This window comes from Dysidea avara, chromosome 2, assembly GCF_963678975.1.
Source record: "Dysidea avara chromosome 2, odDysAvar1.4, whole genome shotgun sequence".
In the NCBI taxonomy this organism is placed as follows: domain Eukaryota; kingdom Metazoa; phylum Porifera; class Demospongiae; order Dictyoceratida; family Dysideidae; genus Dysidea; species Dysidea avara.
The window spans coordinates 41,130,124-41,143,769 of NC_089273.1; the positions used below are offsets into that span (position 1 = coordinate 41,130,124).

At 36.2% G+C, this 13,646-nt stretch overlaps 1 long non-coding RNA gene across 1 annotated transcript; it reads right to left on the minus strand.

Annotated features, from left to right (window-relative positions):
• Positions 1–9,851: 9,851 nt before the first annotated feature.
• LOC136245338 (uncharacterized) lies at positions 9,852–12,120 on the minus strand. The gene is made up of 3 exons (XR_010695807.1): positions 12,007–12,120; positions 10,395–10,512; positions 9,852–9,939 (listed from the first exon to the last, which is right to left on the minus strand). It is a non-coding gene; the product is annotated as an uncharacterized lncRNA (long non-coding RNA).
• Positions 12,121–13,646: the final 1,526 nt, after the last annotated feature.

Consider the following 13,646-nt stretch of genomic DNA (forward strand, 5'->3'; position numbering starts at 1 on the left):
ATAAGTACACAGAAAAATTTGGAATGTTCAACTAGAGTAGGGACCATAGCACATCAATAAAAACAAGCTGGAGTAGTGCACAATATTAAATCACAGTAAAACAATAAGAAGTGTTATATCCCCACTACACTTCTTATTGTTTTACTGTGATTTAATATCGTGCACTACTCCAGCTTGTTTCAGTACTTTTTATTGATATGTTATGATCCCTACTCTAGTTGAAAATTCCAATTTTTTCTGTGTACTTGTATATATATATATAACTGAGCTAAAAGTTTTACAGTAAACTGTGCACCAAACTACATTTTATTATGAAGGCATAAGCACATAAGTATTCAATAAGTTGATCAGTAGAATTTGTTCGGATTTTCATAAATTTCTGTCTACCTTAACATCGTGCTCATAATTTCCAGCATATTCTGGTAGCTGTACAATATGCCAGTATATAGTATAGAATACACACACTACACACATCAAAGTACTAATTATACAGTGTATTATGTAAATATACACACTTGGGTAAAAGAAAAGGCAATTCTGAAATCTGGGTAGGGCTATATTAGGTATTTTTAAGTTGTCTATGCCGGATTTGTGAAAAGGGGTCTTCCACACACACCAAATTTAACTACCTTTGACAACTCATAACTTTAGATTTAAAATAGCTATTGATTTGCAATTTGGTCAGTAGTGGGTAGTTATAGCTTAGTAGATGGAAAAAGTTTCAATTTAATATGTTTTTGAGCATTGAGTTATGGTCTTCCAAGTTTATAGAATTGGTGTGTGTGTGACAGACCTCTTTTTGCAAATCCAGTCTGACCTGATCTGATAAAACTGGTCTTATAGCCTTTCCTATTGAAACATACTACATAGACAAATCATAACTTATGATAATGAATATTAAGGTGCAACTTATAATATAGAACTTTGGCCAGCTTGCAGCTGCTGCATAGCACTAATACTGATGACGTAGAGTGCATTCAATAAAAGCATTGAAAGTTTTGGATTTTCAAAACTTGGATAGGTATTTGGAAAGGCTATATTATTATGAATAAGACTGGTTTTGTTAATCTGTGTCACATAATACTATACTTCTTAGCTGCAAGGTACAACAAGCACAGCACCGTATTTTGAGCATGTAATTACGTAAGCAGCCACAAAGTTATAGTTCTATTGTTTTCATTAAGTATGGCTAGTGTTTATGTGCATCCATACTTGTGCATACAATGACATAGTTAGTACATGAATTGTGTGTGTATTGGTTCTACATGCCTTTTGATGTATTATTGTAATGAATTAAACTTATGTTTTGTTGGTGTTAAGTAAAGCATCACATAGAAACTGAAAGTGAAAACCTGTATGATAGGATGTGTGCTACCGCGCTAACTGTAAACAATGTACACTAAAGCTGTATACCTTAATTTAGCAATGGTATATTTTAAAGTATATTCCAAGTAGACAGAACATGAAATATTTATGATGTTCTGGTGTCCAATTATTTCCAATGTCCAGTAGCAGCAACACATGCAATGATATAAATATGGGCTACTTGAAATTAAAATGCTTTATGTATGTCAAATCAAAACCAATTTAAGCTCTGACCAACTGATTTTAGTAAACTTTATTTGTTGTCTATTATTGTGCTTTGTCTTGTCCAGCTCTGTTTTATGTACATACATATGTATCTTCAGTTGTAGCTATGCACAAATTTGTGCTGTTCTAATAACTGTCATTGTCATCCATCTATGCTGCTGTGGATGCTGCAATTTGCTGAAAGGAGGATGGCTTCCTTATTTCCCAGTTAGGGGGTCCATGCCCTCTTCCTCCCTCCCCATTCATCAATAAAGCTTCACAATAACAAGCTGGGAGCATATTTTTTTACTTTACGGCAGTTGGATTACACAGCTTGCATGCAGTACGTGACTCAGAATGCAACTCTTTCAGTCTGATCTAGCTAAATGCAGTAAAAAGCTGCTTAATACTGAATTTTAGTACAGCAAACTGTATCATTGAAGAAGTATATAAGAGGATGAGAAACTTAAAATTAAGCTTACGTATAATGGTCTAAAGCCAGAGATGTATTTTACTTTACGTTACCTACAGTAACTGTTTTACCTACATCCAAATGTGACGAAGCATCCTTCACCACACATTGTCACTTATGTGGCAGCTTAAAAGAAATAGTCAATAGAGTTTTAACAACATAGATTAATCAGTATTGTACAACCAGTTTATACAAACCAGGATAAGGTTTTAGCATTATTGGGGTTGTGCATATCAGCAGAAAACTGAATAATCTTGTAATAATATGTTTTCAGTTTGTGCAGGATATGCTTATGTGTAATATTATGTATACACACAAATAGTGTTGGACAATAAAACAGTAATTATGATATGGGTATTGATATAATTGTACCCATTGAACAGCATTTTTTTCCTTTATATTGGTAATTGAAATGTCAAAATACAATCCAATTCATCCATAGTGACTGGAGGTCTAGGATTGTGTATGTAGCATAAACATTGAAAGTAAGCCATTACATTTTATTCTATTAGTTAGTGCCAAATTGATATGTAGCTTGAAAATGCTGTGGTCTTTCAGTGAAATAATTGATATTCATACCCATTTTCCAAAATCCGTTCATTTATTACTTTTTGATGTATGCTCATGACTACATAATGCTAAGGGAAAATATTAATTAATAACTTCAATATTCATTAATGTGAATGGATTTTGGAAAATCAGTCTTAATGTCGCACCTTAAACAATTAAAAATATTATACAACTCACTGTGTTACCACTAAACTTGCTCAGAATATTTTATAGGATTTGTAATTCACGATACTAACAATTCAAAAGTTTAAGTGCCTTATTTTTGTTCATAAATAACTGAGTTGTCAATTGTGCTTGATTTTCCAACATCCGGTCACTATTAGCTTTATTCATAGAATTCTTAATACTACCCACCACTACATACCAGCTAGATGTAAGAATGCATGTCATTAGTTATTGTGATATAGTGCATCTGTTTTTAACTGTCATTGCTATAGCTATATCTTTTATAACTATGTCAATTGGTACTTTAGGCACTTACAGTTCCTCTTAAAGTGATAACTAATAAACAGGTAAATACTTGGTATGAGTTTTATTTGTATAGCTCTAGGCTCTTGCAATTGAGAGTTACAATGTATTAACGGAATGAATTATTTTTGTGGGTTGAAGCTGGGTATTGAAAAATGCAGTCACACATGAAATAAAAATATAGCCTTAGTTATAAACTTAAAATAACCCTTGAATACAAGCTAGGCTAAAATTCCCATGGGTAGCCAAACAAGATTTGTGTATACATAGTTGCTAGATCACGTGATCTCATATGGTATCACTCTGAAGATAGTATGCCACTAAATTTGAGAAGACACGCAAAGTCAAGCTCACGTCTTTACCACTATTTGATTGCTGGCTAATAGAATACAGTACTTTATCTTCCAATCAGTATTGGCAAGTCTAACCTTCTATGGCAGCTTTTCTCAGACCTTGTGGGAGCCATAAGTGAACTGGACACTAGTGGATGGCTTTATTGATGAGCTTATAGCTAATATTCATCAAATGCGGGGATTTTTAATGACTTGTTATAAGACCCCTTTCGCAGATCCTGTCATATGCAAATATGTCCATGATTTAGATGTAAAGGAAAAATATTATACTCTAAGCGATAGTGATGATGAATCAATATGATTATTGTATGTGTATTAGGAATCAACTACATGTTAAATCAGGAATACTGACTTAGCTATACAGTAGGATTGCAAACCAAATCATACACACCACAAAATTAGGTTAACATTTATATACATTTTTTCTTCTTTGTAGCTGGTATTAAGAATTCTGCAAACTGAATGGATTCAATGATCATGATAAACTGAGGCAAGGAAGTGTTTCACTGACAGACTACAAGTTACAAATTTGCACTAACAAAAAGAACCAGAAAGTCTCACTAGAAATTTGCACTACACTGTACTACACCAACAAACTTATAATGCCTTATCCCTACTTTTACAACTGCCAGGACGCATTATGTTAGCAACATATATGATAGGAACAAATCGATGAGCTGGCAATAAGAGGAGAGCAAGATGCTGGTGGCCAGGATGACAGGTTTCCATATATAGCTATAACGTTAACATGTGATATTGTGTATATTTCATTTTACAGCCAGACAACCTTTAATCAACACTGTAAATGTTCAGTTACCATAGATTTATTGGATTACAGTTCTCTTGCCATTTCTGTAACCATTTGGTGTCACTACTGCACAGCCATTGTTACTAATTTCAGAACGAGTCTCCAGGACTCTCTCAGCTCTTGATCAATTGCACATTAATTGTGGATACTTCCGGTGAAGGTAATATCTCTCCCCTTTAAGATTCTGCTATCAAACTTTAGAGAAGCTTGCCAAAAATTACATAATACAATTATCTCAATGAGGTGATTAAAGAGATGTTAATCAACTCTGGTATTTATAAACTGTTTGTGACACTTGATTGCACGTGGGATAGAATTTAGTTAACATGTACTCATATAATTTCACCAGGTACAGTGAAGTACCTCTATTTTGCAGTAACTTAGACAATAGCTTTAGCACTGTACGTAGCTACTACAAAGAATGTACCAGATATGACTTGCACGGTAATGAATTTGTCTGTAGATTAGGAAACAATGTTAATACCTATCTTCCCCTGTATTTTAATGTTACCAACTAATTACAGTAGTAGCATTGTGCTTATTTCTTGGTATTCATGTGATGTTGAAGAATGGCTTTCTGGAGAGGTGGAAGTTGCAAGATTAGGAGGAATTGATTGCTGCAGCTGTTGTTGTTCTGGTGACTCAAAGCTGCAACAACCCTTACCAATGGAGGCACACAGAATAGACTAACAAGTGCTACTATCAGCAGTATTCACAGTTGGTGGTATGCTCTGTTTTGGTCTATTCTCTCCTTCATTTGGTGATACTGTAAAGTGTGGTTTAAGCTGACCACGTACAGAACTGTTTGATTCCATGACATATTCTTCATTACAGCTGCACTTGCTTGTCTCACTTTGATTAACACTGAAACAAACAAAACATAGTACAGAGAGAAATAATTGATGTGTAAGTTACACATTATACAGTGAAGAGAATTTCAGTCTTTTTTACAATACAGTTTATAATTGTTTTTTTGTACAAATCGTGAGCTACCTCTAAAAACTAGGCACCCAAATAAGCCACCCATGCAGTCAATACTACTATCTCTGCTGTCACTAAGTGTAGAATTAATAGAGATTTAATACTGTTACTTAATTTAGTCAATTTTTTGACCAGGCGCACGCCCACAGCCGGCCGAAGGCCGGCTGTGCTGAAATTATTTTCGTAAAAGTGTGTGTGTGTACCTACAGTATCTATCTACCTATGTTTGTCCGTACGCACCCACGTGAGCAAAATCGTTTAATAACGATAAAAGCAGCTTTTACGTAAGAAGTAAAAGTGAAATGAAGTCTGTATTAAACTTCTGCACAGGTGAACTTTGCTCTGAGGTGGTTTCTTTTCGTCGGACTGAAATACGGGTGTGGTGACTTTCCTCAGACTACCTTCCCCTTGAGGTTTTCAGGCATTTAGCAACTGAAAAACAACGGTGCAGGCCTCGTACACTGCCAGGAATAGCCTATCGCTTCGAGTTGAAAGGGGGCGTATCCCTTAATTACGCGAACGAAAATGAAGAGCAGCTTTGAGGCTTTGTCGAGAGAATTTGTGGGAAAAAACACGTTAGTCACACTATAAAACAGTTTAGAAGATAGTTTTGTGCGTAATATGTTGGTAAAAGCGGTTTATTTAACAAACGCTTCCTTAGCAGTGCCATAGATTCTTTATACCCTGGGTGTGTAAAGGATCGGCTATCGTTTTGTTCACCTAAGTTGAGTTCATAAGCGCCTCATAAAAATAATTACATATGTATGAGTCAGCATTATAAAGCGGTTTCGTGACATCATGGACGAGAGAAGTATGAACAGAAGCAGTAAACTGTCTAATAAGCTGAGTTGATTGCCATTGTTTGAGGTACAATGTGTGCATTTGTATTACCAAGTACTATGTTTTTCCTGTTTCTTGTCTACCCCTGAGAATAGTATATGAACAGAACATGGCTTACAATTCAGCCTTAAGTGATCAACATTAGGGCTTAGAAAATGTTAGGTACAACATAGTGTACTGCCATTAGGCCATGCAGGTAAACTTGATACTTGTTTCTCAACCATGGTATGGGCCCATGGATTCTATGTGGGAGGGAGGTCATTTTATATATGTACACTCGGCTGCAGGTTCGAGGCTACCTAGGTCCAGTCATGAATTTTTTCTCCTTTCTGCAACTTTTCAAACACACCTTATGTAGCTAATGTCTTTGTATCTAATGTCTTTGTATCTAATGTCTTTGAGCAGGCTGTAGGACCAGGTGTCCTACAGACCTTCAGCACTTGTGTTGTGAAGCTTTTATTTTAATAAAAAAATAAATAAAAATTAACACCTATCGATGCTAACCCCATACTGCCCATACAGGCAGCTAGGGTGGCAATCAAGTGGGGATTTAACAAAGCAAATGTTACCTGCTGGAATACTGCTGCTACCTGTAAACCCATTTATTGTCATTAGATACAAAATAGAAAATTTATTGCAGTGGCCTACACCTGGCACTGCTGGCAGGATATTTTATTGGTAGCTAAACCCCAAATCTCACCTACCAAGCCTGTACTGGGGGTTACGGATGATAGGTGCAGTGTTCATGTTGAACAAAATACTCACAAACCACTGCAAAAGCAGGTTATCCACTATGCAGAAATTAGCGGATCAAAATACGAGTGCATGTGATTAATAAAATTTGAGGCAGGAGGATGTAAGTAATGCAGTTAGGAATGAGAAACAATTAATCTGGCCTTAGAGTGTACATTGATTTTGGGGTCATGCAACTTACAGCTAAATGTGCTGTGCTGCCATGCTTTATTAGACTTGTGATTGAAGCTCTTGAAATGACTAAGGTTTACAAACTAAGTGTATATAGCAGTCTTGTAGTTAGAGAATGAGGAAGTCAACTAGGGTAGCAACCCACCCAGCTAAACTGGAGAACAAATACCAACTGTTCATGTCTTTGAAGGTCTAAGTAGGACTTCGGGTGCTCACACCTTCATCTGTGAGACATGCATGGTACAGCCTCCTGCAGATGACTAGTCCTGCCCCAGGAAGATCTGCTGGCGCTGACTCGAAGCACCTGAGTGGCACACAGGTGTCCCAGTGCTGGTTCACTGGGTGGGTGTGACTGCTAGTGGCAGCTAAAGGTTTTGCTTTGTGTGTGTGTGTGTATTGTGTACCTGTTAGTCTTGCATAACCAGACCAGTGTTTTAATGTAAAGGCTCACAAGCTGAAAAGGGTTTGCTACAGACATGGGTCTCAATACACGAGTAAACTAGCTAATACTTCAGTACAAATTTGAAAGTACTGGCTTTATCTCAAATTTCTCAATGTATTTGTAAGTTTTTTGCTAAGTACATAAAGTACTTATAAGTATTTTAAGCACTTTTAAAGTATTGTGTACTTTGTATGCATGTGTATACTAAGTAAGATTGGAAAACACTAGAAGAATTCATGAAGTTATATATTATACTTCTACAGCAAATGACATGTGAGTTATGGGTGCTAATTTACAGTGTGATAGGTTGTCGTCATAATTTCCATGTTAAAACAGCTCGCTTCAGCACATGGAGGAGTACAGGAAAAGTACTATATCTTATTTGTCAGTTCATGGTGAATAGATTAGTAGCTTGTTTCGGTCATGATTCATTAAGCACCTGTAACTAATTTGCCATATTGTTGCTGTACAAATTATCAACTGTTCCAACTGTGTAGTGCTATAACTCAAAGACCACTCATCTTACAAGGCTGAAACTTTGACACCCACTCCTTTGTTACAAAAATGGAATTCGAGAAATGTGCAAAGCTTTTGCTCAGTCAGTTGCATTCAGCATGAAATGACAAATCCATACATGTGCTTGTTGCCATTTTGAGTGGTGTAATCAACACTTCATATTTCCTGCTGGGTGTTGTCACAATTTGCCTATTGGAAGTGTACCAGACCCTTTTAGCACGGGAACTTATAATCTCTAATTGATATGCCTTTGCACTGAAATAGTGGTGTGGCAGCAGGAGACTTTGTATGTGTGTCTCAGTAATAATCTATGCCAATAGCATCGCAAAAGAATGGTGCAATCTATGTACATGTCACACTTCCAGTTGTTGTTTTTTTTCGGACACTATTGTGGTCAAATTAGTCTAGTGTGATTATATTCCTGCTGCAATTTTAATATCACTGCAAATGTATAAAGTGCTCCCAGTCATTTTCAGCTAAAAGATGATTTAGGAAATTAGGACAATACTGAGCATGACAGTTCAATTTATAAAGCGTCACTGCGTCATGCATCAAGTTTCATACCACAAGTTGCTGCAGAGATTTATAGATGTATTCCACACATCATGGAATTTCTCATTTATTGACCAGTGAAATAAAGAATATGCTGGTGTGAATGCCAATCTAATGCAATAAATTATCTGTATTATCTATACAACAGGTAAGGTTTATAACTAACGATTGGTTAGTAGGCATGTTTCAAAGTCAGTTTACAAACGACATAAATAAAATCAATGTGTTTTGCTTCATGCATATTTACAAAATTCTTACTGATAAATGAGCTTGGCTCCAACCATGCAAAAACATCACACATCCCTAATAAGTGGGCGTAGCTCACAAAATAAGTTGGCTTGCTGTTAGACTATAGACTACAACTCTTATGATAACAGTGCATTTATATAATCACATGGATTTTAATACCAATCAATTAGTGGGTGTGGCTCCATATGTATAAGCCTGCAGGCAGTAACTGTCGCAAAGACAGAGCTGTCACTCCTATTTAAATATTATCAATACTAGAAAAACGATATAATATTATTTATACAATTTTTGAAGTCCAGCTTCGTTAAATACATAATATCAGTCTTTTCATAATTCTCAGCAGCAACCTACATACATTGATTCATGCATACCTGCAGACTGCAATACACCTACAGCTACTGATAATTGCATGACTACATATGCCTATAGAACACCACTGCAACTCCAGCATACATAGTAGTGCGATTATATATTGCTACTGTATTTGCAAAATTAAGGTGTACCATGCTACTATTAAAGTGCAATGATGATATCAGTAGTCATACTAGCTCCTACTTTTCATAACTACACGTGATACATGCATGTCTACGTGTATAAATATGTGAATTTGGCTACAGTGGAACCTCTTTTAATGGACCCTCCCTGTAAAGGACACTGTACATTTAACCTCCTTATAAAGGACAGTTACTGAAGTCCCTATAGACCTTTATACAATTTTACCTCTGAAAGAGGACAACCTCCTTATAACTGTAAAATTTCACCAAAATTGGTTGGTCCCAAAGTGTCCGTTAAATAGAGGTTCCACTGTATACTGTTTGTAACTGCTTTACTAGAGTATCTCAATATATAGGTACTTGTGTTTTAGTGGAAGTACAGCTGTGTGGTTGAGGAAACATTGAACATGAGTTAAACGCATGCATGTACGTAATGTCGAGAATGACTGGTTGTTCAGTATGTTTTACTCTAAATTAAAATTGATTGTTGTTAATTGACATTACAAACCCACTGCAATAATTCTCAATCCTCTCACTATTCTTTAACATAATTATACATAATTTGTATGAGCAGAATAATTACAATAGTTGTTTTGTTTGTTCTTACTAATTGCAGTGTCTGGTCAGACTGATGATCACTCCGAATACAGCAGCAAATGGCCAGTACATCATTCAAACATCATGAAGAAAGAGTTTTCATTCTAAAGATATGACAAAAATGTATTTATAGTGTATTTAACCATAAAATTGCTTTAAACCAACAACAGTTACGGGTTTAAAATTAACTGATGCGTTGCCAGTACTAGTGCAGGTGTGCGTAATAAACATGAAAAGGGTCTAAGTAACTTAGGTACCTCCAAGAATCCACCAAAAAAACTTCACACCACAGGGGTCTAATTAATTTAGTAACCAGATGGCCTTGTGTCATGGCGCCTGAGCGAAGCAAAGGTGCTACTACAGGGCCTGATCATGTGGTACACAGTAAGTGCTGTTAAGTTGGTCTCAAAAAAAAACTACTGTGTTGACCGGTAATGGTCATGCAGCCTTCCAAAATGAAGAGACAAACAATAGCAATGATGTTACTGGTACACATTTGCTTTGGTTGGAATGATTGTGGCACAGCCATGTAAATACTGGAGAACACATTAATACTTACATAGCTGGTGAGCAGGCAATGTGTTTAAAGTTCTGCACATCCAGTCCCATCCTAAATTATCCTTATAGTTCATTCCTCTACCTCTGCTTATTTTTTCATCACACGGACTCAGTGATGTCTAGTATCAACAGAATGCACAATAACAAACACTTGATTGCTTTCAATACCAGCAATCAGGCTCTTATGGAATGAACAAAACAACCTATAATATTATCAGCATTGTCATTAGGCTAACACCAAGAAGTGATGATTGGCTTATTGTGAATGAGGCATTCAGTTGTTGGACAAACAGACTAACTTATACAATGCCCCATAAGCAGTAAACTATAGTAAGGCGATGGACCAGGGGAAAGACTGCCTGTCTGATTTACCTTTACATTATATGGGACACAGGCCTTTTGCATCTTCTAAACCAATGCTGGCACTAGTAATATGTTAGTCTGTGATTGTACCAGGAGCTTTATAATTACTGCTAGGTGCCTTTGTGTTTATAAACCCCTTGTACTAAGTGTTAAAAGGTAGTCAGATTTTGGAGCTACGCATTCCCACATTGGTACATAATAACATAATATACTATATGGGTTGACTCTTCTGAAGCTCTTTAATAAACACTAACAAGTGACTGAATTTTGGAGAATCACCCATATGGGTGCACGTGAAATAATTAGAATTTTCATGTTTGATGGGTTGCTAATAAGAGGACACAGTTTTGAAAATATTTCAAGTATTTTATTGTAATTTAAGGTATTGAGAATGACTTAAAACTGTCAAGAATTAGATTTGTACTATACAGTTTGTGATTTGATCATTAAATACTTTAGGTGTCAAATGTGCCCATATGGGTGGTTTTCCAAAATTCGGTCACATTAAGCAGATGTATCTGTTTAGTTGCATAACCCCAAAATCAATGCACACGCACATGCAAGCTTGGTAATTGTTTCTCATTCCCATCTGCATTACTATTCATCCTCTCTCTTCAAATTCTATTAACGTGTGCACACATCGGAGAAGTCTGGCCTTACAGCACAGAAAAAATATTTCCAGATAACTTTAAATAATAAGGCTAATTTCTGCATAGTGGATAACCTGCTTTTGCAGTGGTTTGTGAGTATTTTGTTCAGCACACCTATCATCCATAACCCCCAGTACAGGCTTGGTAGGTGAGATTTGGGGGTTAGCTACCAACAAAATATCCTGCCAGGTGTGCACGTGGGCCACTGCAATAAATTTTCTATTTTGTATCTAATGACAATTGGTTTACAGGTAGCGGCAGTATTCCTGCAGATAACATTTGCTTTGTTAAATCCCCACTTGATCACAACCCTAGCTGCCTGTATGGGCAGTACAGGGTTAGCATCAATAGGTGTACATATATAAAATGACCTCCCTCCCACATAGAATCCATGCCATGGTTGAGAAACAAGTATCAAGTTTACCTGCATGGCCTAATGGCAGTACACTATGTTGTACCTAACAATTTCCAAGCCCTAATGTTGGTCACTTAAGGCTGAATTGTAAGCCATGTTCTGTTCATAATTATACTATTCCCAGGGGTAGACAAGAAACATAAAAAACATAGTACTTGGTATTAATACAAGTGCACACATTGTACCTCAAACAATGGCAGTCAACTCAGCTTATTAGACAGTTTACTGCTTCTGTTCATGCCTCTCTCTTCCATGATGTCACGACCCTGAAATCGCTATGTTAATGCTGCCTCATAAATACTTAATTATTTTTATGAGGCACTTATGGACTCAACTTGGGTGAACAAAACGATAGCAATTACGAATATTTCATGAATTACGAAATACGAGAAATAGCTAATTATATTATTGCACAACCCAAACTACCCTATTGTAAAGTAGTATTACATAGTTGGTTAATTCATAGTAGTATATACCGTCTATGGTTATTCCAGATGAGTTAGCTAGCCTATATATAGCTGCATGGCGCCTGGTTTTTAGAAGTAGCACAACATCAACTTGTTTATTAATGAATGCATACAGCATATGTAATTCCATGCTTTTATTGCTAAGGAATCACAACTTGGAACTAACTGTTTTAAATCTTCAAAACTATCCTCTTAACTGTTTTATACATATGGTGATTTACACACAACAAAACTTTGAGTCTATGCCTCTATATAAATTCCTTATACTTTTCCTTTTGTAACATAATTGATGACTGATGAACTGGCACACATTTCATCAAACAAAGGCAGTGAAGCACCAGACATACTTATAACTAAATTATAGCATGCATGCCAGACTATTCACAGTAATGTGGCATTTTTACTTTGCTTTGAGTGTTCTATTGACATACATGCATAGTTCACAAATAAGCAAGGGTTTATAGTATGGCAGAACTATAAAATGTTTTGCTATTATGTCCAGCATTTTGTTTGATATACATATGCTTTAGACACATGGATATCAATTTGCTCATGCAAAATTGGTATTCTAGCACAATAGGTGGCATAGGCGGATCTAGGAGACACTGTCAGGGGGGCCAAGGGGGAGCAAGGAGTTTTAGTGCACAACAGTGTTTATTCTACTATGAGCTATGGGGAAATTCTAGAACACAAGTTATATTCATTTACATAACCTTATTCAGCATATAGCTGGATGAACGATGGACATAAAGTTTGTAAAATTGTAGTTGGAGAAAATTTTAAAAATCAGACCTCCCAGGTTTGAATTTCAGAGCATTTTTGATAATGCTTAGCTTAAAAAGTGTATGATTTGCAATGCGTACAAAGATTGGTTAGCCTATCTGAGATAACCTGTTTGATGGTAAAGTGTATACCAAATCAAAATAAGGAGTAGCTAACATTGTTACGATTTGTAAAATTTGTAAATTGATGACATCAGAATTGCGACTATTCTATTAGAGTAGTGACTGCTCTATTAGAGTATCTCGATCCTTGCACAAAATTCAAATTTATTTGCCTCACTTTCTTTACGGTGTACAGTTTAACTATAAATGTTAGGCACATTTATAAGCGTTGTCTTCTATTTGCCAATTGGCTTTCTATACTTCTAAATGCAGTGTGAATGCATGATTCTAGTTTCTGGTATACATATGGTACTGTAGGTCCAAGGGGGCCAGAGAAGGGCCAGGGGGGGCACAGCACCCCTTGGCCCCCCTCATATCCGCCTATGATAGGTGGTGCCTACATTTTGGGTGGCATCTACATTAATGGCTGTGCTCTCATTTGCTGGTGTACTTGCTGTGTAATTCCCATTTAAA